The 26,540-nt window shown below is 38.8% G+C and overlaps 2 protein-coding genes across 9 annotated transcripts in view; one reads left to right on the top strand and one right to left on the bottom strand.

Annotated features, from left to right (window-relative positions):
- LOC135496093 (CD109 antigen-like) overlaps positions 1-26,540 on the bottom strand; it is a 197,293-nt gene that overhangs the window by 53,491 nt on the left and 117,262 nt on the right. The gene's annotated exons all lie outside the window — the stretch shown is intronic.
- The window catches only part of LOC135495986 (probable G-protein coupled receptor 139), a 34,786-nt gene continuing 22,988 nt past the window's right edge, over positions 14,743-26,540 (top strand). The window contains exon 1 of the mRNA XM_064785055.1: positions 14,743-14,822. The gene's annotated coding sequence lies outside the window, so the exon portion shown is untranslated. The remainder of the gene's footprint in view (positions 14,823-26,540) is intronic.

Here is a 26,540-nt window from a genome sequence, read left to right as displayed (position 1 = left end):
CTATCAGGGCTCTATCTCAATCAATATCCATTTAGTTTCTATTGCGCTGGTGATCGGAGGATACCGATGCAGTTATCTGATTTCTGAGGGTAATCCACCCGTTCTCTCAAAAGGAAATCTGCTGAATGGAAACCTGATACACAATATTTATCCTACACTTAAGACCTGCATAGGTTTTTCCCACTGCAAGGAAGACTTAGGAGCTATTCATCCGAAAGTTTGGCATGAATTTACATGAATAAACAAAACAAGCTCCTATTGTGAGGGACAACCATTAGAGAGGAAGAGGGAGGGGGGTTATGAAGGCTAGACTGTGCCAAATTAAATATGATGCTCACAAAGTACCTTTCCTCTTCAGTTAATAGTCACATGAAGTTCATGTACCCTACACCTTGGAGAATAAACTGTCAGTTTAATCGCTTTAATTTGTCAACTTAGCAGTTTTATCGCACTTTCCCTGGGTAATGGCTGAGGTGATGTTCACAGATCAGGCTATAAAGCTTTAATTAACTGAAGCTTCAAATTTGCTGGTTGACGAAGGTGTTTACACTGAGATCGCTTTGGGGTAGACGCACTGTAGCTCCAGTTCACACTTTGACCCAAACTGTTGTGACACACAAACCAATACTGGTGATCCATCAGGTCAGACTTACCAACAAGATGTAGAGAATGAATCGCAATGAATCTATGTTTCAATATCAAAATCAGGACAATTACAATCCCCTGACTATGGACGACAGCTATCAGGTTACCACCCTCCCTGATTTTAAACCTCATGAGACGACCATTATGGTTTCTGATAACTACCTACTTTTATGTGTTAATCCCTGAGATTGGGCATGATTAGCCCGGGCACCGAGGGACTTCGGACCCTGGCGCTGAAGAAGTGATTGATAAGATACGATTGGACACCTGCTGATTTTGATGGTATTGGCAAACGGTCCACTGCTCTTTCAAGGGACACTACTGAATAGGCGAGGGTTGAAAAGTTTGGTGGCCCGTGGTCTATAATGAGTATCGAAGCCCATAGTAATTGGATCACCTGTCTGATAGCTCTATAGTACCCCACAAATGAGACGTTTTTCACAGCGACCGGCAAAAATTATCATGGCTATATTTGAGAGATTAAAAGATTACCTGTCTACGGGTAAAGCCTGTCATTGCTAGATTTGATATTCAATGAGGATGCAGTGATGAACAATTTTGTGGCAGGAACCTCTGACGACCCCTGAATACGAGAGATTTTTATCACTGCAATAATTATTGCACGTCACTTCAATGAAAATATTTCATTTGTATGATTTACCATGTCAGCTCACATCCTTCGAATGCTGAAAGAAACCACAGCCAACTTGTTTATGGGTAATTAGCTGGAAGAGAACTGGCAGCAAGAGCAACCATTCTCATTATATTCCCCTAATTGAATGGAAGCAAAACCATTCCGGGATTGGTTTCTGTTCTGCCGTGATTTATCTTGAATTAGAAGTCAATCAGTCAGTTTTGCCTTCAACTTGCAACATGTGAGTGGAAAGGTTTCGGTGCTGGTGAGTGCAAGCAAATGTCTTCAAATGCCATCTGGTATTCCAACCACTATTGCCATTATCTAAAACCAGTCAAATCCTTTGCTTGGATACAATTGGTGTTGAATAGAAACGAATCTCAAAAGAGTCCACCATGAATCTTGTCAATGCTGTCAATAATACCCATTTTAATAAGGTTCTTGCTTATTGATGGATATCACTCGAGTAAGCAGATACCACCGACACCATCTGCATTGACCACGAATATGATCACCCACCATCAATACTGAGCTTTTTCTTTCGTAAATAGCCGTCTTATCTTTCTATTAATGTGACACAATCTCAGGCCGTTTCCGAGCCGCCCATAAAACTCTCCTTAAGTAAGCTGGTCAGCTAACCATGAGTGGTAATACCTCGTTGTGAAGATATTCCAGTCACCATTCGTAGGGACCACCTCAATGAACACCAACATTTTGCAACAAGATAACAATATATCTGTACATAACACAACAGTGTTACCTTGCAGTAAATAACACAAGTGTGTTTTGCATGATTTTCATGATTCAACCCAACAACGCCCATGCCACCAAGAGTAACAAGGGTGCCCACCTAACCCCAGAGAGCACATCAGCAAGATGTCAGACAGCAAATTAGAAAACTAATGGGAAATCAAAGAAATGACTGTATGTGACATTGATATGTTCAAAAGAGCACTCTCATTAGTTAAAGGTATCATTAGAGGGTAACAATGTGTTTGATTACACCCAGGTTGGGTACAAGTGTGATAGAATATTTCAACTTGCACCAAGAGGCAGGGAACTAAAACTCTCAAGCTTAGTTTCCACTGCAGCCGGAAAATGACTATAAATGGAAGAAACTGCAAAAATTTCACATATGTTGGATTTATTGTGTTAAGTTATTGTCTCATGGAATATGGAAAAGTGTAATAATTTACTAGTAGTGGCATCAGACCCTTACATTGGCAGAGGTACAATGATTTAAGTCATTCAATCTGAAGTTGTACTTGTGACTACAAAACTAAGACAACACTTTCTCACCTAGATGAAGTAATCCAAGCTATATGACCCAGACAGGCTGTAGGCAGTAAATTAAGGAATCTGATCAAACAAAGGAATCCATTAATGAAGTCTCATGTTTACCATGGGGATAGCGGCGACAAACAGGCCATTCATTGCCAAAGGTAAAACATTTTTCACTTTGCCTGGTACTGGTACTTCAGGCACCATCCTTGAAATCATGTGATATTAAAATGAATGCTGATTGGTCCTGGGCAGAATTGATTGCCAATTTCTCTCATCACTGCTACAGGCACTGCAATTTTGTCACTCAACTGAACCCAATGAAGATTACTTTTAAGCAGTAATTGCAAACAATATATAAGTTAAGTTGTCAGTTCCCCCACATGGGCACGTGTTGAAGGCAACATAGCAGGAATTGTACTATGAAGTTATGATCAGTCCAAATTACCGCCCTATGTTTTTAGTTGATTGGACCTCAAATGTGCGAGATATGAGCAAAAGAAGCCGGAAAAAAACATCTCTTTCTCCCAGGTGTGGAAACGTGACGTGACGGGCGGACCTGGTGCGGAAATGCCTCTGTTTTTCGGATGACTTTCCCAACAAATGAACTTTGGACAGGAAAGGAAAAAAAATACAGAAAGCTATCAGACTGCAGGCTTCCTCTCACGAATTGCTCATTACAAGGTTATTTGCAAATATTACAGCCTTGGGTCCTTGGTAGATCAATTTGGTAGATCAGGTTACAAAAATCCACTTGTTGTGGGATGGCTTTGGTAAAAACAAATGAATTGGATTGTGAGTGATGGTGGAATGGACCTCCACTTGCTGTTTACCACTAAACGCATTATTTGGCTTCTGGTGATGAATGAACATGACCATTCATTGCAAACCTATTAATGGTGAGCGCTTTTCAAGAGTGCTACCTTTTAGCATGATTGACTTTTCTCAAGGGCAATTATACACCATCTGAGAATATCGGAGGCTGAGTCCTGAATGGGTTAAACCACTAGACTTCCCTTATTCCAACAAGTCAGGCAATGAGAAGAAAACTGTTTTTTTGTTACAACTGCATCAAGACGAAATAATGCAAAAACAACTCTTTATAGTCTTGCGATTTTCTCATTTCCATTTATCAGAGCGGCAGTTAAGGCAAAAGAAGTTTGGTTTCAGACAGGTGCAAAGGCTATGTCTCAAATGAGAGACATGGCACCAACGATGTGGGGCCTGGACCAAAATCCCACAGGGGATTCGTTTTTTGGATTTGTGACAAGAAGATGCTTTTATCGAGAGAAGTACTTCACATAACACAAAAGTTTCCGCAGATTTTGACATGTTTGAACAAAACATCACAGATCCGTCTGAATAGCACCCTGCAAATAGAGATAATCAGCTCATCGCAGCGGTAAACTGTTGCCGGTCACAGAAATCAAAATCTCTAATTTTCAGGTTGCTTTATCAGATTCTATTCTAAAGTCTCATAGACTCTTTAAACCTACTGCACAGAATCAAAAACAAAAGCTCCGGCACAACTGCACCAATGAAATTCATAATTTGATATTCACGGCATCATCCCTCAGTCATTACTGGCTCTCTAAGTCAGGTTCTCGATTCCTTGGGAAATTAATTGTCAAATTGCAACATGCCATGCAGAATAAGTAAACAAGACATGTGTCAAGCTGTCTTATAGAAACAATGCTTCCTACTCATCATATGCATCACTGAAACAACATAAGGTCATTTCTCACAGAAAAATGGTTTCATCCAATAGTTTCAACAGCCTTTGTCATGATGACTTCTTGTTCAGGGTGCTGTCAGGTCACAAGAACAAGGTCAAAGGATGCCTCATGCGGCCCCTTATACAACATGCCTCAAATGCATCACCCCTAGAAACACCAATCAAAGACACTGTTCAAAGATTCAGGGCATAGGGAAATTATTCAGATGCTGACTAATATAGGGTAAAAAGCGCACGTAAATAGCCCCCTATCACCAATGGATGGCATAGCTCAATCAACTAGCCAGTGATTCAAATCCCACCTGACAAAATTTGTATTCGATACAATGACTCTAGTGTGGTATAAACACAATGCACAAATTGGTAGCAATTTCTTGGGAAACCGTCATAAACATTGGATGCACCAAATAACACTCATGATTCATTCAGATCATGTTCAGTGACCACCATTTAGAGGCCAGTGTCTCCCCCCAAACATGCCAAAGTAACAATGCAATTTGATTATATTAGATCAGGTTACCACTCTTTCTTTTTTCTGTCCAATGCCACTGATCATGGGTACAATGACCAGCAATAGACACATTCAAAAATTTCTTTCTCTTCAATAAAAATTTTAATTTGATTTCTCCCTTTGCAGATATGCTTCATATTTTACAAGACCAGAAAAAAATTCAGAAAAAAAAATGTTATATAAAATTTTAATTCCACCCTTCTCTGAAATGTTTTGTTTAAAAACTATTTTGTTTTAAATCCTTAAAAGGTCTCGCCCACAATTACACTTTATTTTAACTAGTATCAACTGGTCCTTCAAAGATGAGCAGCACTAAGATGCAATTGATTTAAACAAAGCACCTCGTAGTACCAGTAAGCTGATTCAGTAATTGGTAAGTAATCTCAGCATATCAGTGAATAAATACAAGGGGAAGGAAAGTAAATTACAGTCAAATAATCTTGGGGAACAGTCACTCATCAAAGGTCTATAGCATGATCAATGAAAATGTCAGTTTGAATGTCATTCATCTGGATGATGCCAAGATTGAGCATTGGGAATGCCAAGGTTAAACCATCCCACAATGACAGACCATTTTGTAATGCCATTACATATTTGCATCATTACACATGCTAAGACTATAATGTCTGTAATATCGGTCCGATGATGCAATGCCCTGCATGACATTACATAATTGCTGCTGATGCCGTAGAAAGAGGTGGTGATCTGTATAACGCAGTGGAACATACTGCAGCAAAGTGGTTGCAGAACCCAAGACCATACTCACTAGAAAATGATTGAAAATAGAGCAACCAAAAAATGCAAACAAGGTGTGGTTTTAAAAAGTTGTAATTTTCAACATCAACTGTATTTCCTACAGCGAATGGAGTTCAAAGGAAGCATGATTTGAAAGTTTTCAATTTGACAAGTGAAGAATGTAAATCAAGTCAGGTAAACTCTCAGACTCATATCGTCCCTTTTCAACATCACCTTTGAAAGAAAACACTTCATGTCAATAAAAACAGCCATTTCGGGGCTGCAACTTGGTCATAAAATGGAGAACCAAACTAGCAATTTCTGATCCAGAAGCTCCAACACTGCAATATTCCATCAGAGGTAATGCCTAGTTTAAAATACAATTCACACACAGAGAGATACGCTATTAAGGAGATGTTATGCGCAACCAAGCAAAAAAATTAACGACTGAGGCAGAACTAAATTGCTTATTTACCAGCAAAGGGCATAGCATTGTGTAATAGGTATGAATGGAGTTGGAATGAGACCACGCCATCATTATCGTTTATCGTTTCATAGAGTGAGATCAATTTGCCTTGAGCTGTCTACCAATGCCGTTGGAATTCATTTTGTATCAGAAATACTGCACAAAGTCAAACCAATCACCAGGGCTCAAGGGTGCAGTTGATCCAGCCTTTTCTGTCTAATTTGTTTTTTGATTCGATAATCCTACTTGGGGGAAAACGTAACTTGGAAGTTCATTTCAAGCTGAGAAGACTACTTGACATGTGCATTGGTCAAAAATAAAATTTATTCGTACATTTATAGGACTCATCCTGAAGTAGTTTTCATCCAGGCATGTGCCATGAGATGAGAGATACCAGCAGATTTTACAAATAAACATCTTTAGTCGATATCAGGTGGAACGACTGCCTGAATTTAAGAGCAAGTTGCCTTTATGTGGAACAAGTGTCTGATTTCAGAATAAGTAAATTCGGTCACCATCGGGAAGAACCACTGCCTGACTTTAGAAATAAGTTACTTTTGGTCAACATCAGATGAAACCACTGCCTAATTCTTGGACTTGTTGCTAAGATTAGATGGAAGCTCATACAGGTGAAGTTCTGCATAATTTTGAAATAAAATTGCTAACGATACATGACTTGATTTTGTTTGTTGCACAAGACCTCCACATGAATCAAAGGCAAATAGAGGCCAGCAGCCCTTCTTACAGCAACCCAATGGTCAGTGTAGACAATCCACTGAACACTGTCTGCCTGATGCAAGATGCCGATTAATATTTTCTTCCATCGTTGATATGATTGTGTCAATTGTCTTGCCATCATTCACTCCCATCAGTGATTGGTCAGCACTGACCACAGGTGTCTAGCAGTGATTTTATCACTCACGAGGATGTCATCAGCATAGCGCTTAGATTAATCCTGCTATAATGATAAGTGACTCTGGTCATACTAATGACAAGCTTTACGCCACAGATTCATCCTCAATCATTTTAACCCTTGATGATTAATGTTTAGAAGAAGATTTGATTTAATCTAGCTCGACAAACAGATAAAAAAGACAGAAGTTTGTCGGCAATGTGTCAAAATAATGGTGGCAACTAATTATACCTGTTTTAGGTAAGTTTCAAGTGTTTTCCTTATATCTCATCAAAACAAACTATTTTCATTTTATATGTTTACCCATCCGAAATTGCTCTCCAGTGCACAATTAGGAGCCTAACTGAATAACTTGAGCATCCTACATCATTATACATAGTCTAGAAGACCAATGCCCACAGAATTGCTCATGCATTTTAATGACTACTTAAAAGAGTCTCAATGAGTAGTTGGTCTGATAAAAGAAATAAGGTATCATCAAGAATTCTTGGTATCACGTATACTGCTTGGATTTGAATTGAGTGGTATTACAGTGGAGCTCTAGTTCCTGAACAATGCAGATATGGAGCGGGAATGGGAGCGCAGCTTCTTTGGGCACAAGACTGCTTTCACCATTTTTAACATCATCCAATTGGCTACCGACAAATTACTATCAACATCTGACACACTGTTCTCCTTACCTCCCTGCATGATCCAGTCACGTTTGACAATGTTCATGGACATTCTCGACAAGCTTCCATCAATGATGTGTGGCGAAGGAAATTTCAAACAAATTTCTGATCCACTGACACTGATTTTTTGTCTGGAAGGTATCGATAAAGTGTTGGGAACTTGACAGGAACAACTCGTGTAGCAGGTAGATCATCCACATTAGAGCGAGTCTTCTTGTTATTCATTTAGACACGCAGTCTGACCTATGTCAACCTAAATGCAATGTATTGGCTCACAAAGTGACTGTGGGAGATTAGTATTGACAGGAGCAGCTGCGGCAATGAACACAGAGCAACTGGATGTCTTCAGATCTTTGTTCGCAATCCCAGCTTGTTGACTGCAGTAAGTCAGGTGTATATGATGATGTGGATGTGGATAGAGAATACGCCATACTTCTATTGGCAAGGTGGTATTTCAAATGAAGAAAGAAAGCGCAAAAGGCCGTCAAAAGTGCCATTCGTTCCACTTGCTTTCCCTCTCAATCTTTCCTTGTTTTCCTGGGTATTTCAAACATGTTTTGTTTGTGATGTAACTGTGCCATTATGGTGCCGACTGCAACCTGATATTATCTTATCATTTCCAGGTTCAATGCCTGGGATATGCAAATCAATGGGAATGATGGTCCCTGGTTCTATCTTTAAGGATCACCAAAGCAGTCTTCATCGTATTATGATGTCTTAATGTCAACTTATACGAACATTAGGTGGCGACGTCATTGTAAAGTCTACTTATAAGTATCCTATGCAAGATCACCAGGTTTATGCCCAGAGGATGCAAATGTACAGAAATCACAAAACGTGAGTCTCTTCCCGAGCACATTAACGTCAGACTTTTACAAGATGGTTTATGAATTCTCCAGGAAACATATACTGTCTCAAATAAAGTTAGTTGGTGCGGAGAGTCATGAGCTAAAACAGTTAAGAATACCTAATCTGAAGGCAAGCGACACAAAGAAATGATACATTGCACAGTTGTAGCGCAAGCAGGGACATGATTCTGCCAGAGATTACAGTTCTGGTTGCATGTAATATCCCCGGCACATGTACTATACTCCTCCCCCAGTGTTTGCATGTGCCTGCAAATGTCAAATACAGCCCTCTTACGACAATCACCATCCAGTAACGCACAGAGACCAATGCCTCCCCCACCCAGAATGGTTCTAACAGTGATTAAACAATCATTCACCACAGTTGAATAGTCATAGCAGCACCACCGATGGTCGTGGTGATGATACCATCACCATAAGCCCGCACAATGATTGATACTCAAGGTTTATCAGAGTATCAACCAAAACTGCTGAAAAATGTAGCAAATCATTCAGGATTTCTATAACCACGTCAAAATCGAATCACTGAGATGGAAATTCATCAATGTCATTGTTATCAGTGGGTGAATTTATTGCAGTCTTCATTGCAAATTCATTGAATGATTGGCAAAAATAACGCTGCCATGAATTATAAACAGCAAAAAATAAATGATTAACATAATATTCGCATAAAATGGGTGTCTGACCATTCAAAGAATGTGAATATGAGAAAATACAGTGGAATCTCCCTTAATGGGACAACCTCTCAATCAGGGACTCGCAATGATTCAGTTCCTAAATAGGTCATTTCTATACAATTTGACATCTGCATTAGGACACCTCTTTATCAAGGACAGCTTTTGTCAGTCTGAAGTGTCACCTTGATACACATGTTCTACTGTACAGGAAATCAAGCTGTCTTCACTGAAATTCAATCTTTGGGCTACCAGTCCAGTGCACAAGCAGTAAACCAAAAGATCAGAGGTTCTTTGACTTTCTGTTTGTGACAATGACCGGGTTTCCACTGTACAACCATATATTTGCTGTTTATGGAATGAACCAACACATCGTCTGGAAGAGAAGAGCGCCATCTTCCACTTCAACCCAATCTATCCCTCATCTTCATAACATCTGCTCTCGAGTATTGCAAGTTAGGCAACGTTGTCATCGCATGCTGAGGTTTTCTCCTCATCTTCTTCTTCAGTATTGGCTCCACATTATTCAGACAGCAATGAATTGCTCCTCCAGGATGGAATGAGCAGGTTTGTGTGCTGCTACATAAACAGATGAAACCAACTGTGGTTATTGGCCCTATTACTCCTACTTCGGCTTTAGCCTGAGGAAAGCAGAAGGGTACATTGCAAGTGTCTACTTGGATGGTGACATGCTTGCCTTACAGAAACAAGGAATCTCAGATTGACATCTCAGTCAAAGGGTGAAGCAGCCAAGGTATAGCAACTTGCCCAGGCAGAGTTACAAACAATCGTCAGTCCACCCATCTTGTCAACAATTTTGATGTCCATGTTTATACAAAGTGTTTCTTGCCCTTACTTCTGAGGGTACTCAGACACCTGAACCCCAGCCCTTAACCATTGCTAACTGACCACATTACTGTTTCATGAAAGGCTAGTGCTTACAGCTAAAGATGCAATTCCTTGTTCGAGCTCATCCAGTTATCAATGGATCTTTCATGAAAGAAGCAAAGGAATGAATTGATTACTTCAACAACGATCTCCCAGGTGACAGCACTGCATCCAACGGCCTCGGGCATGATCTTGTGATGTTTTTATTTGAAAGGAGAACCTATTTCGCAGTCGATGAATGTCACCGCTTTTTCTTTATGTGATTTTTTATGGGATGTTGGGAAGATTTTATGATTGCTACAATTTGCTTGGCTGCTTTTGAAAATGATGAAAGCTCAGTCATCTTTATGGAAACCTTATCTCTTTCAAATTTCAGATAAATCAGTTTGGGCGCAGATGCTGTGTTGATAGTGTACAGGTTGTCAGACACTGTAAAGTGCTATTTTGATATGATATTCTGGACAGTCAGGCGGGTAACTGGTGAAATTTTGAGTGGTGTTTGATACTCGGATGAGCTTGCAGGAATTCTGGTGAGCCTATTGTCAGTTTCCGGTGGTCCATAACCGGTATATATACATCGTCATATTGTTGAACACATTATTCCTTTAGTACACTAGTTGCAATCAATGGATCAAACAGTGCTTATCAACTTTCTTCCCATACATTTCTATTTTCAAAATCAATTCAGTCGGCACCAGAAAAAGCAATGGCTTAATCAAATCACATGAAACACTCCACAAGACACCTGTTGTAGTCAATCAATACTGAAGCATCAACGACCTTCCTGCAAGACAATTCAACATCCCATTAACTTAGATGAGAACTGTGGTTTAAGAAATTGATACTGAACTGGAGGTTCTGGTTGTCTTGCCAAACACTGAGAGATTGGAGCTAAAATGTAGGCCTACCAGACCAAAGCCAAGGTGGCTGCTGAGGTTTTGGGAAAATAACAGCTTTACCCGAGCGGTGTTTATAGAGACAAATGGTGGGTATAACCAATCTACTCATTTTGTCCTGCCATCTAGGGAGAAGATCGGGAACCAATCTGTGAACTATGTCTCCAATACTCACATTGAGATGCATCACAAGGGGCTAAACAATTCTCAAAATGTACCCAAACTAAACTGAACATCAAAGATAATCCTGATCCAGTGTCTTGACAGGCATCCCATGAGACAAAGTCATGATGTTAGGCTTAAAACCTTCCAAGAATTGATGATTAAATTCTATCAACAGCAAAAGGGAAATGACCTGAAAGCATCCTCCCTTAGCAAGCCATTAGATTGCTCCTAACATACACCCACACAGAGTTTCACGGACAATTTCTTTGAACATTCGTCCTTAAAACACATGTCATGAGGGCAAACAAGATGTTTTAACAGCTGTTTTTGGTTAAATGGAGCTGCCCTTCATATTAAGTGGATGGCTATCGTGATTCCCAACCCCACAGCCCCCACAGTCAGGGCGAGAATATAGGCAGGTCTCTTTGTCTTACTACCAATACTTCAACCAAATGGACCTGTCAGAAATGCTCAGGTTACAGCCCTTGATAAGCAGCTCATCTGAATGCCACAGAAGGATTTTAGAATTGACCAGTTAAAGTGTGGAAGTCTGGTGATGACATCTGCAATAGTAGATATCAGACAATAAGGAAGTAAGAGAAGCAAGCATGACTCCCCTGGGTCACATCAACCTGAACAGAAACATGAATGAAAAAAAAACACAACTCCTGAGTCCCCACTCATTTAATAAGATCAAGTGAGACACAACCAATGCTTTACACCATCATATCCTCGGCAATAACCCTAAAACACACCAGCATCTTCTTTTTGCCAATATCTGTAAGTGAGAATACATGTCCTGGGTTTTTATCTATGCTTCATCAGTAGGCTGTGGCAGACTCTAAAATCCTCTCTAAGACATGCATGCAAGTCATAGACCAGATCATTGACCTCTCAGGAAAGATTTTACAAACTTTGCTCAGGCATGTGCATGTTTGCAGAGTTGGGTCTTGAGAAGGGTTGGAGATATGGCTGGCAAGATATTTTCATTTTCCAGAAAGAGAGTCACCACAGTGGGTATCAAATTAATAAACTGGCCCACAGGCCACTACAGAATCACTTGTCAAAATCTCTTTTGTCAAAATATTTTTAAAGAGATCAAGGCACAACTTACTTAAAGGTTGCTTGATTTCGATCTCATGTGATAATCATTAAAGCTGCTGCAACAAAGTTTTCTCATTTGCTAAGCACTCTGTCTTTCTAGAACAACTGCCGATAAAACTAGCGTGACAACTTCACAAGTCCTTTCACATGGTGTGATGATTTCGGTCGTAATGTTGCTTAAACACGCATTTTGCGTCTATTAATAACGAATAGTCACAATGATCAATAGGGAATGTTTAGGGAGCGTGATGTTGCTTGCAACAGAGAAACAATTGATAACGAGTAGTTAATAATGAGTTTGTTGAGACAGCCTGCTTAGGAGGAAGATAGAGTAGATCAAGGTGGATAGATTCTTGTGGATGAGATTATGTTGCTGAATGCCAGTAATGATGAGATTATGTCTTGCTGAATGCCAGTAATGATGAGATTATGTCTTGCTGAATGCCAGTAATGATGAGATTATGTCTTGCTGAATGCCAGTAATGATGAGATTATGTCTTGCTGAATGCCAGTAATGATGAGATTATGTCTTGCTGAATGCCAGTAATGATGAGATTATGTCTTGCTGAATGCCAGTAATGATGAGATTATGTCTTGCTGAATGCCAGTAATGATGAGATTATGTCTTGCTGAATGCCAGTAATGATGAGATTATGTCTTGCTGAATGCCAGTAATGCATTATGGCATCAATCATTCCAAGTATTTTTCAACAATGAAACCATGTCTTATGTTTTGGGAATAAAGAAGCATCCTGTTGAATGCATTGTGGAAAAGGCGAGAACTACTATGGCATCAGTTATTTTCCGCGAATTTTTATGGAAAATAGATAAAACTAAAAAAAATTGAAATATTTGTACCAGTGAGTATCAATATTGGAATAGGTGAATAAAGATAGTGTCTAATGTCTGCTGTGTTGGCTTAAGTGAAGGGACATCTCCTGTTGAATACAAAACAGTTTTATGGATGTTTCTTTTTAAACAAAGTAGAATAGATGATAGAATGGAGGCGGAATAGAAAGAAACTGGTTGATTTTCTAGAAATGTGGCACAGTTCACGAGAAAGGGTCTCCTATTAATGCAGAAGAAATAAAAACTTCAGGATAGACAATAATCTTAGGCAAACACAGAGGCAGATACTGGATCAAAAAAGAGTCGGCACCTCGGGGAAAGGTGTTTTACGTCAATTCCCCAAGATATAAAAGAATCTTCTCTGGATCACAAACAACAATATGATTAAGACAAATATCACATGCATGATGCTTACCAAGTTTATAGAACCAATCCCATAGTTACCTACGGTCCACCTGACTTTCTCAGAACCATTCATCAATGCAAGATATCATAATAATTTGCTTGGAGCACTCTATCATTTATACATTGCGTTACAGGCGTTTTCAGAGTTTATTTCCATATCGTTCCATTAAGCGATTGTGCCAAACTGCCGATTTCTTCAAAGTTTGGTTTTTCTTAAATCTAATTATTTTGCCCAAGGAGGATTTCAGTAACCATGGTTTCATTTTTTTTGTATGTAGCAATGTTATTGTATTTATGAAATTTTTTGGTCAGTATAACTTATTTCATGATGAATTGTGATAAAATCTTCAGGGTTATTTTCAACGATTTCTTTAAATGTGCAATATTCATTTTAAGTTATCCCTTTTTCTTACTTAATCTACAAACCTCAAACCTGAAAATGGTGTTTGGCCCAAATATCAGATTCAAGAATAACCAAACTACAAAGAAATTGACCAAGTATCATTTGCACAGCAGCCCAAAAAACACATGGTCATTTGCTTCAGAAAAAAGTCTATAGTTGATCGAGAATAATAATAATAATGTGAGCAACAATTACCTGGTAAAGATTACAACCATTCAGACAATCAAATATACCAAGCTTTGTTGTCAAACATATTCAGGAGGCGCATAATAATGACATTTATTGAGACAATATCAATAAATCAACATATCTCTGTCTGGACCTCTCATCCTGTAATATTGATATTTTAGTTGCACAACGATGTTTTTATTCGATTCGTCAATTACTCCCACTTGACTTGACCAAATTCAGCCCTCTAACCCGACCGAAGGGCCTAATCGCCGTAATCGGTCGCGATCGCATCTCCAATTAACCTGGCAATTAACACCTCAGCGCAAAGCTTTCTCTTGATTTTATAACACCACGGACCTATGTTGACCAGCAAGCTAAACTTAACAAGATTTACATATATTTGAAATTGGGTCACAAAAATTGAATCAACTGACTAAAATCAAATAACAATGGCAATTTTTTAAAATCTGAATAACTTTTAAAAACTCTGATACTCCACCAACAATGAAGTGTTAATGTTTTTAATTTTTCATGAATTTTGTTGAATCACAAAAATAAGGAGGTGTGGGAATATGGTGGTATACAGTATAACTATTGAAGCCAAGCATGATATGTTTTTAATCAACATTATTCAGGTATACATGATACTCCTCAGCTTTATGCAATCAGCATACTATACAGGCTTACTTATCTTTACCTGATTTCTTTTCTCTCATTACAGAGGTGGATACGAACAGTGGATTTAACATTTGGATTATGATATTTAGCTGAGGATATTTCACTGCTTGTCAAAGCAGGGACGTCAAAACGGTAAGTGAAAATCTTCATGAACTTAAACCTTTCTTAAACTTTTTATAGCATCATTTATTTATAGAATCAACAATACAAATAAGATTACTGAGGCGTGTCCCTCCAACATAATTGTTCCTGAGCTCACCACAGGCTGCCTGCCGCTGCAGCTAATAAAGATACAGATGGCTGTGCGAAAGTCATTCTGCATGACACAGAACTTGACGAAATGGCTTCAAAATATACAATACCGGGAATGTTCTACTGTTATGACTACAATTTCAAATCCGTAAACTAAAAGTCAAATTCATGGCCGCTTTACACACAGCACTTATCATTACTCAATATAACCTTAACGCTCACTCACCAGGATTCCCACTAACAGCATGGACATATCTTGTATGACTGAGTCTACCGAGATTTGAATTGACATCTCACGTTTTCAAATATTACCAATATCTCGCAGGCATGGTGTGCCAATGCCTGTGTTCTCCCTTTTAGAAATCAAACATGATAGAGGATGCAAGAAATCTAGATGGTACTGTTTTGTGTTTACCATTTCAAATAATGGTAATATGTCTGACAATCTGTACTAATGGACTTGCAAACTAGGAATATAGAAGTACTGATATGACCAGCAGCAAGATGTGTTAAGCTTTCTGTCTGGAGAGATAGCTCACCAACCATTCCATTATCCAGAAACAACACTGAGGTGTGCTCTTATAATAACTCAGACAGCTTTTCTAACCAGGAAAGAAAGACAGACAAACTTGCCCAAAAAAATTTCAAAAATCTAGGCGCAACCTCTCACCTTCGCACAGATATCGATGCCAAGATTTCAGAAATGATTGGCATCCCTGAATTAAGCTCAAGTAAATTCCTGCTTGTCTAAGAGGTGCACATTTTTCTTAGCTATTTCATACAAGTCTACTGTTCATTCTGCAATTGTTGATTCAGAAGTATCACTACCTTCATCTTATTATGAGTCGCAAAAGCTAGTGTTATGTCTAGCTACAGCATTACAACCTGTTAGGATGATATTAAATCCCGGTTCTGCCTGTGACACAATCCATTTCATTTCATGACGCCGGGCTACAATAACGCCATGGCAAGACAACACCTCTGCCGAATTGTCAGATTTTCATGGCAAATTCATCACGTTGATCATTCTCAGACTTTTATCACAAGACAGAATGACAATGGAATGCTTCTTCTGAACCATCAACCTTCTTACTCAGTGATGACTTTTGAGAACAAAATGACGTAGTTTCAAATTGAAATTGGGAGCATTGCATGCAGTTGTAGAGAAACATGCCCGGAAAAGGTAATTGGTTTGATGTCAGTCACATGACAATAACTGCGAATGTCTTTCCAATTACAGGTTCTGTGGAACAGAACATCTTTCATTCTAAGAACGAGCCTCATTTTCATCCAGTGCTTTCCGACAAACAGTGGCTATGAAAGAAGAATCCATTTGTCCTCACAATTATTAACCTTTTCTTGACAATATATATACCCATTTTGCTATGGAATGATATTAGCAACAATTCAATAGACCTGTGGAAAGAAGAATCAATCAATGCAATGATCCCACAAAGCCTTTTTGCAAGCGATAGACCTCAGACCCAAGTTGTCCAAAGTGAACCCAGCACAAAAGTATATCACATGAATTTTTACTGGCTCATAAGGGGAGAGAAATATGAGTCTCCAGAGATGTATGGGTCTATCATTACAAACACCTGTCAACCACATGATAAACAAGATAGCCTGTCTACATAAGAAAATGACCTACCAAATGGCAAAGGTGGCCCTAACCTCTTGAAAAGTACCTAAAAGAGGCAGACGGTTCAGCAAATTCTTAATGGCAGGTTGCTGCAATTACTGATTTGTGTCGTAAGTACTTGCAAAGACTGCTGCAAACAAGTGATTTTTGTTCCACAGGATCATGATCATGATTGTAGCAATTAAAATGGAAGGTAGCCTTCAATCGGTGGCGGAATTGACTTGGAGAGTACCACCCTTTGAGCAAGGATCCTTGCAGGACTGGTATTGCCCACATCTTTCAACTACAACCGGTCTTCCAGTAGTTAACTAGAAAATGAGTCAATAGCAGTGATACTTGGTCAATATTAATCACATCACCCATTTCTTCCAGGAAATCACCCTTTCCACTGTTTGAATTGCATATTGATTTCGAGAATCAAATTAGACTGCTCCGTGCCCTAATCAGTCATTTCCTTCGCATTCTATATTCTTTCACATGTCACAGGGAAATGCACATGCAGTCTCACTCTCTGCAAGTAGCATTATACTAAACCAACCGAACATTCAATTCGAATGCGGAAATCTAATAATTTCAATCTTCATCCAAATATCATTACACTTGATAAATGTAGCAGTATCTGAAGTTTTAGCTAAATGAAGCATAATTGATAACAACATTGACAGCCACCACTTCATATATAACATTAGTCTTCGCTGGAGACAGAGGGAGGCAACCTACGAGGCATCTAATTGGCTCCTGCGCAACACCAATGAGGAATGGCCATCAAACTATGACGACCAATATTGAACATAAAAGAAGAAGTCTTCACCAACAGGTGCTCTTTAATCTACTCTAATTATCAAATGCCGAGTCAGAAAATGTGGTGAAAATATTCCAAGTTTCTGCCCGTCTCAGTCAAGTTATTCGTCTCGGATGACAAGCTGACGATAGGTTCAGTCAATTCACACTTTCGATATAAGTCAGTCAAACAACCTACTAATCCTACCCTACCACCCCTGACATCAAATGGCGTTATCTACTTAAACCTGCCACCCCTGTCATCAAGTTGCAGTGATCCATCAGCAAGTGATGATGTTGACCATTTTGATGCTAGAAGTTAACAAGTTGGATTACGCAATATTATGTCTTTTTTCATTGGAGTAATTATGTGTTAATTTGGCAGTGGATTAAAAAAACGTGACTTTTGAATGGGCCACGATGGATTATGAAACACGGGATGTTACAACTATGAGGTAGGACAGATAGAAAACTTTGTTTAGATGCTTTTTAGATTTAGCATGTTACTTATGTTTTTTCATCAATTTTTAATTATATTTAGTTTTGAAGTCACTTTGTGTGCTAATTGGTGTTCTTTGGTGGAACCTTTATCACCCACCAGCTTTGATTGTTGACAAAGGGGATTCCTTTTAACTCTTGATATGTTCTAACAAATAGTTGATGTGACTTTTTTGTAAGGTTTTTCTTTATTGCTGTAATGATAAACGCTTGTTTGGTAAAGCATATGACCAGTCTGACTGCTGAGAAGCGAACTGATTAAGAAGAGGCAAAACAGTTTGATAATAAAAAGATTCAAAACTTCAAAGAAAATCTTAGTTTTTCCCATGTAAGCAACAGACGCACATAAGAACTTCTTTTTAAACCAACATGCCTGTAGAGTGTTAGTCCTCAGTGCTTCAATTAATGTATCACCCTGCCAACTCGGGATCACCTAGCAGAAAAGCGTCCTGGTTTGCTGAAGTCGAACTCTGAATAATTCGGCATGGGTCGACTTCAAAATAAGTACTCTGCAGCAGCCCTGTGAAGTCCAAGAATGTTTTCAGTGCAGATCGGGTTGGGAAAATGATAACCCCAAACTGCTTTGAGTGAGGTAACCATTACAAGGAGTTAAAAAGTTACTAATTATCATTATCATTACCATCTCAATCCTATATTGGCAACACAAATAATGATGAAAGCCAGTATTGGTTAATAATTCCTGTTAAAAAAATTGTGCAATATCAGTTTCATGCAATGATGATTTAAGCGATTTATCTCCTCATGAATAATAAAATAGGTAAAATGTGTATTCACAGAAGTTTAAATATTTGCTCAACAAACCAATATCTTTATTAGGCTTTGCATAATAGCTCCTATCTTAAAGGGAGAAAATCGGCAGGAGCAAAGTGGTCCAGATTGGAGCCGCTCGGACTAGTGGCTTGGACTCTGGGCTGGCAGTCAAGAGCTCCCTGGTCAAACCCCACAGTTGATATCAGACTCAAGGCAGGTCTCTTTTGCCGTGGTCACACTGGGGTTTTAACACGAATTGAATTCGAATTAAAACGTTGATACGTATTGGGGCGTCACACTCAATTCGGTTCATACCGATCTCAATCCGCTTTAACCAACACGGTTCTCAAACCGAATTGAATGCGAATCAGCTAATCCGAATGAACGAAACCGTATTGAGATTTCAAGTGTGACGCGCTTGATACGAATTAATAATTTCGATCGCACTGTGCATGCGCCCGGCGCACTTCCTCTTCCGTTAATTCTCCGTGCCAAACTTCTATCAATTCAATTGATTGTGCTAGTCTTGTGGGATGTGCTGAAGTGAATGCCTGGTAAATGGTAGAGTTATGATCTGCCAAACACAATATGAAGATGTTTTTAGAATAATTTTTTCATGCAATTTTGAATAGATTTATTTTTGTACGGAGTAAAGTTGGTCTTATCAGAGGTTTGATTGTTTGTTACGCCACAGAGACCAAAGATTGAATGGTGAATGGCCTAGGAATGTATGCTGAATGAAACTGTTCTTGTATTTTTTTATGTATGTATGTACATGTACTAGAATTTGCTTCTTGCAGGATCTGCAGATTGAAATTGAATGCTTGATGTTAGTATACGCATTGAGTGTAGCGCGTTTTAAACCGATTTGAATGCGTATTCGGGTCAGTGTGACGCGACCGTTCTGAAACTGGATTAACCAATTCGTATTCCGGAGAGCGCTCTACGGAATTCGGTTTCAATTCGCATCCAGTGTGAACACACCATTTATCAAACTTGCCTAACTCAACTCAAGTGTGTGAGTAGGTACTGGTCAGAAATGCTCAGGCTGTGGCACTGACAGACCAGCTCATCTAAGATTTATGAAGTGACCTACAGGTGTCTCTACTATCTCAGAGTACATAAACATTATTCACAGTCGTTTTTGTAGGACTACTTTTTATCACCAAGTCAAACATCCCATAGATTCTTAACAATACGTACTGGTCATCTTATGACCCCAGATCAGAAGCTCCTACCAAGACTGAACAATGAATAAGAAGCCCTGCTTTCAAGTTGCTGAAGCCCAAACAAACACTAGGCCTACAGCATATCGTCCCTATCAAAAAGAAATGTCACTGTAACATTACAGATTGATTTACGTTAAACCAGCAACAATTTCCTAACAATTGGATATAACCATAGCCGTGGGATACCATTAGGCACCACAGCTTCCTTTTGTAGCTCAGGCCTACTGCTACTGTGATTCCCAAGGCAATATTCATAAGCTCCAAAGGAAAAGAAAAACTTGATGGTAACCGCTAAATATAAAGATTCTTGGAGCATCGCAGGCCTAGCTGCACGTTATCCGTGGTCTCGCAACATACGTCAACCTGGACCATGTGAAAATATTGAGCCAGGATCCTATGGCAAGCCGTTTGCTTCAAAAAGTCGAGATGATTTTTTTCAAGTCGAGATTTTTTTTTCAAGTCAAGAAAAAATATTTCAAGTCGAGAAATTTCTTCAAAAAGTTGAGATTAGTATTTTCAAGTTTACACATTTTTTTTCAATTCTACAAGTTTGTTTTTTTTTAAGTCGACTTTTTAAATATATATACATATTTTTTTTTTAAGTAAAAAAAAAAGTTTTTTTCATTAATTTTTTTATATACAACTTGTCAGTTAATTATTTTTCTAATTCTTTTAAATTTTTTTTCAAGTCGATAAAAATTTATTGTAAATGACAAATTTCCTATTCAACAAAAAAAAAACACATTCGAGACAGAAAAAATAAGTCGAACATTATGACGTCATCACTTTTCGTGTACAGTATGTAGACTCGTCCCCAGCCGTTCTCTTGCTGACTTCGCATTCTAATGCCCACATATATGCATAGCAGGGGACCAGTCTATACAGTATGCAAGATAGCGGGAGGCGATGTTGTTGACATTGCCGAGTGTCTGCGTCAGTGTCCCGCTATGGTCCGGCGATCTGAAAGGGCCAGACAATCATTAGATCAAAACAAACTAGAGAACTGTTCCAGGCTACTAGATGACATTCTAGGAATTCTGAGTGCGCTGTATATACGTGCATGCGATCTCTTCGGTGCCGGTGTAACATTTGTGGTTGTTCCCCATGTGTCAGTGTTTCCAAACAATAGGCAGCTAGAGAGACCACGACTTTTCAATAGGGGGGATACACAGAAAAACTTGTCAATCTATTTTTGAGCGTTCCCAAACAATGAGGGGAAACACTCAAAAACAGAAACACTCAAAAACATTACACCGGTTCCGTTTTGGCAGAAGATTTTGCGGGGGTCTTGGCGCTATGCACAGCACTAACGATCAGGTATTGCACGCGATAGAGGGTTTGCAGAATAACACGACACACGGGCCTGATCGCGGCTGGCCAGGTGTTGAATTAGGCGGCGCGCGCAATGTACACAAAAACTGATGACGTCATAATGTTCGACTTTATTTTTGTAGCGCTCGACTGATTATTTTCTCGAGTATGAAATTTTTACTCGAGTATGAAATTTTTACTTTCGACACTATTTCGGTATTTATTATGTATCATTATTATATTTTACAAACACTATTTTAATTTTTATAATCATTTTTTTCTCGCAGTGAAATTTTTATTAATTGATTTAACTTCAATAAGTTAAATGAGAAGAAAAATAAATATCTCGACTTGAAAAAAAATTTTTATTTCAAATTTTTTTTCTTGACTTGAAAAAAATCATTTCGACTAGGAAAAAAATCATTTCGACTTTTTGAAGCAAACGGCTTGCCATAGGATCCGGACTGGTTTAAATGTGTCGTGAAGGAAGCTATGCAGATTAGGAGTCTCAAACCCTCCCTCAACAGGGATGGGGACGATATCAACTTCCAGAACTCTGGGATAATCTCTGGGACACTTCCCTATTCGGGCATGCGTAAGGCATGTCTGAAAGAGAAGTGACATCACACTCTGATGAAGGTTCTTGATAGAAAGCTTAGGTACACTTAAACACTTTTATGCAGAAAATGGTTTAAACTTGGGTTTCATATATTTACTAGCTGAATAGATGAAACTTTTCAATGAGATACAAATATGTTGCAGTATACAGTACTACTGTTTTTTTCTCCAATTTTTCAACTGCTCCTGGGCTTGTTTCAATTTCTTACAATCACAACCAGAAATATCCAAGTTATTAATTCCATATGAATTGAAATTTCTGAAATAATAAAAATCATGACAAATCACACAGCTTCAGTTGGAAAATGTGGCGCCTAAGAAATCTGATTTAATGCAGATCGGAAAATGCTAGCCTTGTGGCAGATCCAAAAGTAATTTTTTTTTCGTGAAAGGATGAGAGAAAGGCTTTTCAGAAACTTATCGTTGTGTAGTTGAAGACACAAATCGTCACAAATTCACAATTTTTATCAATGGCTTGGTGCAGTTATGTTGTCCCTAATCAAATGAGTTGGAACTGAAAATAAGGATTGCACTGTATCACATGTATGATGTAGTGGCATTACAACATGGAGGCTGATATTGGCAGAGAGAATATGCTCAATATTACATTTGCTTGGAGAATGGCTTCGATGTTAACTCATCGACAAGGGCTAAAGCCAGATTACTCATAAAGTGCCTTCATTCTTAATCAGCACCAAGGCTACAGCGGCATATTTATATTAATTGGGTTTGTTGAGCTCAGGAGGTCACGAAAGCTAATGAAGACAGATAATGATGAGGTAACGAAAGTAATGGGATGCCTTTTTGAACGTTCACAATGTGAACTCACATAGTGAAGCATGACAGAAAAACCTCTACCGACCTGAAGTAAACAATTGTTTAGTTCAAGCAACACAGGAAACCTACACAGTCAGAGAGTCAAATACCCTCTCTATCACACAGCACATTATCAAAAAAATAGATTATTTCCATTCACTTCTAAAGTTCTTCGAACAACCACCAACTCAGTTGAATCAGCTTAAAATGCTGCACTTACCAGTCAAAACCACCAACTCAGCTTGAAATGTGGAACTTCCCCTTCAAGTTCTTTAAGAACAATACAAATGGATTTTATCATAATCCTTCCACAGTTTGAATATCTTCTGAAGAAAAATTCTTATTGGACCATCTGTAAGACGCTGCTCTCTAAAACACATGTTGTATTTACAACCACTTAAAAAGTACTTATTTGCCTCGGCAGAAGTCTGTTTGTAGGCGGAGATGATTTAATCAACGTGTTTATCTGCAGCAGCTGTCTGCAGCCGGTGGCTTCAAGGCTTTCTAAAGACGCTTTGAAGTGCAAACTTGCTCGGAGCACGCGAGAAGTAGCATCTTTGACTTAATGCTACCATGCTCTGTTTATTGATCTCCAAAGAAAAGATTGAAAAGACTTGCCCTGATTTCTGGACACACCTTGCATCATTGCTAACAGCAGTGATTATGAACAATTCTCTACTTTTTGTTTACTATTGATTGACTGCTGAAAGAGTCGCTAATTAGTGAGGTTGCGCAAAGTTGTAATATATCATGGTCAGGTGCATTGTGTCATGATATAATTGAACCAGTATTTTAGTGGGCTTCATGATGCTCTGGACCAAATACCTGTACCATGATATTGAAATGGTTAAGTTTAAAGCCAGAACTTATTGCATTAATCAAGTAAAATCCCCATACGAATTAGCCAGACAGTTACAATTAAAACATGGATGAGTTGTGAAGGAAACAGGCTTGGTAAAGACCAGAATCTTCTGGCAATTCTGCATCAATCAATCTGGCATGGACTGCATCAGCTACAATAACAGCACCTTCATTGATCCTTTTCGGCTTCTGCGATTATATACCGGGAAAATATTGTTGGAAGATATAACGGCTGAGTAAGTTTATCAAGGGCAAATACTGAGGCTTATGGCATACGTCATCTCTATATCTGCACCCTTCAGCCAAAACCCACCAGCTTATGTTGCAAAGGTCTTTAAGATATGATAATCATTCTTATTGCACTGACACTATCGTGATACATAGTATTTCAATAAAGGATTGCTGTAACAAGCAGTGTATATCACAGAATGAAATGGGTGCATTGCTTTCTCTCCTAATTTTCTGCTAACAATATCATCCTACAAAACTGGTTTCATGGTTCATGTATTATATCTTGGTAGGCTCCTGTAGGTATGAAATCACTCCACATGTACGATTCATACTTCTTGCCAGAACCACTCTCTATTTTGATGATACTGTCCAAGTAGATGAACTAGTTGACCTCTTCAAGAGCTCATTTGCAAGCTCATCTTACTTTGACTTTATTGAATAACATTTGCAGTCAAGACGGCTGTTGAAATATGTTATGTTACAGATGATTTGCATAGCTACTAGAAAACGTACCACTTGCACAAGAACCTGTTTCCACAGCTGTATGACTTTGAGCATTTCTCACTTGTTCAGATGTTCTAGACCAAACAGCTGGAGGCTTTATGCCAGTAAATAAGCAAATACAGCAGAGAAACCCATTAGCTGCAAGAGTTCTGGTCGGCATCAACTCTCAGACTCCCACACTTGTACAATGCCCTCTTTTTACGAGGTATTGGTGTTACATGAGATACAACCTGCTGACAGAGTTGGGCAGTGGTAAGACCGCATTCTGAAATGCCATCATTGCCCGTCACCTCTAGCTCTAACAGTGTGCATTCGACCATTGTTGGGGCATGTCCGATCCTTAAGCGATAGAGATGACGTCTCTCTCTGATAGTATACTCGTGACAGCTATGGCTTTCTTCGGGTTCTCCAGTTTCCTCCTACTTACACTACAATTGCCCAATATTGTTTATAGAGCTTATCACGTCCCAGTTGATGCTCAGCTCTCAAGTGAATTTTATTACCTGAGTAACTGACTGACCGGATGGTGAAAAACGTCACAAAATCCGGCCAAGGCACCAGCGTGGTTTAATTGAAATTTATGACAGCATACACACCACTGCTAATAAGCAATTACTGATGCTGATTGCACTGAGACACATGCTCACTTGCAAGTGCAGCATCCCTGGTTACTGGGAAAAGCTAGATTTAGTGATAGAAATCTGTCGTCCACTGACCTTTTTTGGTCGAAGTGAATCGATGAGTGCAGCTACACTACGGTACTGTTGTCAAGATGAATGGGACAAGACAATTTGAATGTCCACTGATTGGCAATAAATGGCTAATAATCAATATTGATGAGGCCTGTAATGCCTTCTGAGTCTTCTCAGATGAGTTTTCTCATTTATTTTTTTCAGTTTTTGTTTTTTTACCTCAAGTTTTTGGCCTTAGAACAACTCTTCTCTCTATAAAAAGACCAATGCCAAGAGCAAATTTAGCACATCACCGTCTTCAAAGCATTTTTGAGAGTAACCAAAGGCAGTATGTACAGTCTGTACACATGTACATGAAGTCATGCATACTCAAGATTCACAGATCTAAGAACATTTCGGATTATTCAGGAAACGTGTAATAATGAAGCAGAATGTTCGACCCCATTCACAATGTTCAATTTGGATAGACATTGGGTTGGCAACCAAATTGTCCGATGGCAAAAATATATTAGCAAGCTCGCATTATATATTTTTGCCGATGGTCATGCCCTGATGTTCCCGCTTGGCCTTTGTGTCTTAATGGAGCAGTCTTAGCCCGGTGAATTTAGAGTATTTTAGGGTCATGAGAGGTGGATTAATCTGTAATATGAGGAATCAATAAGGCTATCCGAAAAGCAAATACATGGCCTTGAAATTCTCTCATCAAACATCATGGCTTATCATCATGTGAATGGAACAAGTTATTTTAATGAAATGCATGACTCTGCAAAGCCTCAAGGTCTAATCAACTGATTACAAGTGTGGAACATGCAATCACTTTGATGAGAAATATAATGAACACTAGATTAGACCTGATTCCAATTAAGTGACAACAGCTAATGAATATTTGGTCGGATTCCTCAACTTATGAAGTTGTTAGTTAAAGTTAAATCAACTGAAAACTGAGAACATGAATGTGAGACTGCCTCAACCCAAGCAAACCAACTCAAGTTGATTTGATACTATCGGCAAGATATGCTTGTTCTTTCATGAACATGTATTACATAACTGTGACCAACCAAGGATGAAATCACTTTTGGTGTGTGCTGAGGAGGCAATAAATCTATTGACCACATTAATTACTCTTATAGATAATGGAGACAAACAAGACAAGGCTGTGATTATTGAAGAGGTATTACCATGATTACAAGATATCAAAGCAAAATGAGCTAGAGTATAATGTTGATCACACAGCACACTAGATTTCTAATCCAAACATGACCCCAGTACGTTGGTGACCATCTATCCCAGACAGTGTGGGTAAAGGCTAGATATTCATGCCCTTGGCTATCATTTCCCAATGCTGAAAGCTAAATACTTAGACAATTGCAGTGGCAATTAAGTCAACTATTGCGGCAAATCTGCGATCCAATTGTGAATACTTTTCACCACTTTATCAGAGCATCTATGAAATGAAGTGTCTATCGTTAAAATGAAAGGCTGTTTGAGTGGCGTCTCCGAGATTCTCCGAGTAAATCACAGGAGAAGCCACTGCAAGTTTATCTTCCCGGTGAGACATCGACAGCAATTCTGGTAACTTTCTGATTCGAATCCTTTAAGAAAGAACGAACAAGATAATGTGATATGGTGCCAGTTATCCACCAGA

This window comes from Lineus longissimus, chromosome 11, assembly GCF_910592395.1.
Source record: "Lineus longissimus chromosome 11, tnLinLong1.2, whole genome shotgun sequence".
Classification (NCBI taxonomy): Eukaryota; Metazoa; Nemertea; class Pilidiophora; order Heteronemertea; family Lineidae; genus Lineus; species Lineus longissimus.
The sequence above is the reverse complement of the archived record's forward strand: the minus strand, read 5'-3'. Positions and strand labels throughout refer to the sequence as shown.